This window comes from Pteronotus mesoamericanus, unplaced genomic scaffold (assembly GCF_021234165.1).
Source record: "Pteronotus mesoamericanus isolate MK-2021 breed Mesoamerican mustached bat unplaced genomic scaffold, CSHL_Meso_final contig_35, whole genome shotgun sequence".
Lineage (NCBI taxonomy): Eukaryota > Metazoa > Chordata > Mammalia > Chiroptera > Mormoopidae > Pteronotus > Pteronotus mesoamericanus.
Window position 1 is genome coordinate 2,670,743 of NW_026555139.1, and position 2,854 is coordinate 2,673,596.

General features: G+C 37.5%; 1 pseudogene; it reads left to right on the plus strand.

Moving 5' to 3' along the window:
- Positions 1-812: 812 nt before the first annotated feature.
- Positions 813-1,421, plus strand: LOC129073169 (serine/arginine-rich splicing factor 3-like; annotated as a pseudogene).
- Positions 1,422-2,854: the final 1,433 nt, after the last annotated feature.

Here is a 2,854-nt window from a genome sequence, read left to right on the forward strand (position 1 = left end):
GGGGGTTTTTTTCTGTTTGTATTTTCCCTCCTGCCATCCTTATTTATTTGATAAATATTTGGCATGTAGGTGTTAAAAATAAATAGAAATGGATATAAATACTAGATTGAAATTATAGATAAGCATAAAAAAGATTCTATTCCAAGACAAGCAGGTTTTTGACAGTTAAGCACCTGACAGTTTGAATCTTCCTTTTTGTCAAGAAAGATCTGGCCAGGGGCAGTAATGTTGTTTCTCATAGAAAAAACTGTTCATTCATAGAGGGAAGCAATGAAAGAGAATAGAGCACAGAGGCCCAACCTTGAAATGTAAATAAATAAATATCAATAATTATATTTTGCTTATGTCAGGCAGCTCTCCTAGGCAGTTTCTCTCCAAATGATGGCTCAGAATCTAGGAAGAGTCCATCATATGATGTTGTCTTCTTCAACTCATGGCCTCTGGAGTTGCCACAGAAAAGGAACAAGCAGGTTTAAAGATTGTGCAGTGCAAGGCTGATTGATAGTATACCTCATTTCTGCCCATATTGCAGTGTCCATAACCCAGTCACTTGGCCCCAAATCATTTGCAATGGAGGCTGGAAAATGTGTGCCCAGAAACAGAAATAGTGATGCGTGAACACACAGCTTGTATAGGCACATTAACTGTACCCTTGGACAACTTGCTTAATATCTGAGTCCTAGTTTCCTCATTTGAAAATTGGATTTGGGCCATTTCGTGGACGCCGGGTAGGGGAAAGCATCTGGAACGAGGAAGAGCCGTCGGAAGGTATGCGAATTTAAGCTGCCAAGTCCCTCATTCAGGATCTCAAAATGCATCGTGATTCCTGTCCACTGGATTGTAAGGTTTATGTAGGGAATCTTGGAAACAACGGTAACAAGACTGAATTGGAAACAGTTTTTGGCTATAATGGACCACTCGAAGTGTGTGGGTTGCTACAAACCCTCCCGGCTTTGCTTTTGTTGAATTTGAAGATCCCCGAGATGCAGCTGATGCTGTTCGAGAGCTAGATGGGAGAACACTATGTGGCTGCCCAGTAAGAGTGGAACTGTCGAATGGTGAAAAGAGAATCGAAATTGTGGCCCACCTCCCTCTTGGGGTCGGCGCCCTAGAGATGATTATTGGAGAAGGAGTCCTCGCCCTCGTCGCAGATCTCAAAGACGGAGAAGCTTCCACAGCTAGAGCAGATCCCTTTCTAGGGATAGGAGAAGAGAGAGACCACTGTCTCGGGAAAGAAATCACAAGCCGTCCCGATCTTTCTCTAGGTCTCATAGCCGATCTAGGTGAAATGAAAGGAAATAGACCAGTTTTCAAGAGGAGTGGTGTACTGGAAATAACTTCATTTGACAGGAGTATGTACAGAAAATTCAAGTTTTGTTTGAGACTTCATAAGCGTGGTGCATTTTTAAGATGTTTTAGCTGTTCACCTTTGTCTTGGAACAGTGACATGAAGATGTAATTCTCTATGGTTTGAAACGGATGATATGAGGTAATGGAATACCAATAATTGTTACTTTACAATGTTCCCTTAAGCAAAATTGGTTTTGCTTTGAACTTGAGTCTTGTATAGATTGATAATAAATCTCTTAATTTCTCCCAGCTAAAGTGTGATGTTTAGTATTATGGAAACTAAACTGACAAAAATTGAACTTTAGACTTTCCATAGCTGGGATATAACATGCAGCTGTAGTTGAACAAACAGCCTTCAAAAGCTGCTGTGAACACAAACCAGCAGGTAAAAATTAAAGCTGCACCCTTAAACTAGATTAGAGATTTAAAAAAAAAAAATCCAACTAGTCTTTACACTGGGCAGAAGTTGTCCAGTTAGTGTAGAATCTAAGAAGTTTCCAGAAAGTTAGTTTACCTTTCTTTGCTTTAGGTCATAAATTTCTTAGGTGATTGCTGTATATGAATACATAGCTCTTTGTAACATTATTCATTTGTAAATTTGAGACTTCAAGATACCAGTGTCCTGGCAGTTTAAGGGTACATTGTAGAGCTGAATTTTGAGTTACTGTGCAAAAGTTTTTTTTTCATGCTGTCATTTGTAATATGTTTTGTGAGAATCTTTGGGATTAAAGTTTTGGTTACAAATTGTTGTTTAACATGAAAGCCTGTTTTTCCTTGCAAAACTAAAATCTGTGAGCTTGGTATCAAGTTCAGGTGTAACATTCCTATTGGAAGCCATACTTATATTTTCTTATAAAGTGCTTTTGAATTAATAAAATAATAGCGTAACTGTGTAATAGTCAAACCTACTATTACCATAGTTCTTGTCCCATGAAAAGTAGTTGGTTACACAAATCTTACAAAAAACAAAATTGAGGCTTTTAAAGTGAAGGGAATTTCTGGTTGTCACCTAAGTGATCATTAGTTCTTACTACTTTGGGGGTGTGTGTGTGTGTGTGTGTGTGTGTGTGTGTGTGTGTGTGTGTGTTTTAAGGTAGCCAGTTCAAAGTCCATGATACTCAGTGACCAACATTTTCAAGTTTAGCAACCTAGTACATTATAACCCAAAGTTGCCCATTAAAAGGCTTTTAGCATTAGCATGAGAACTTTCCACAAATCTTTAAAAATTGCTTCGATTTTATATAATTTGAGGTGTTGCATAGGAATTCTAAACTGATCCATTATGAAAAACTCACTATATGGTTCAAATGTAACAGTGCAGACTTGAATATGGAGGCATGCATAACCTTCCTCTTAGAAATCCATAGGAGCTGTAATTTCAAAATTTTGTGCAATTAGATTAAATCATAATACAACAAAAAAAAAAGAAAAAGAAAATTGGATTTGGTAACATCTACCTTTTGTTGTTAATTGTAGAACTAAATAAGATGCTCTATATGAAAAT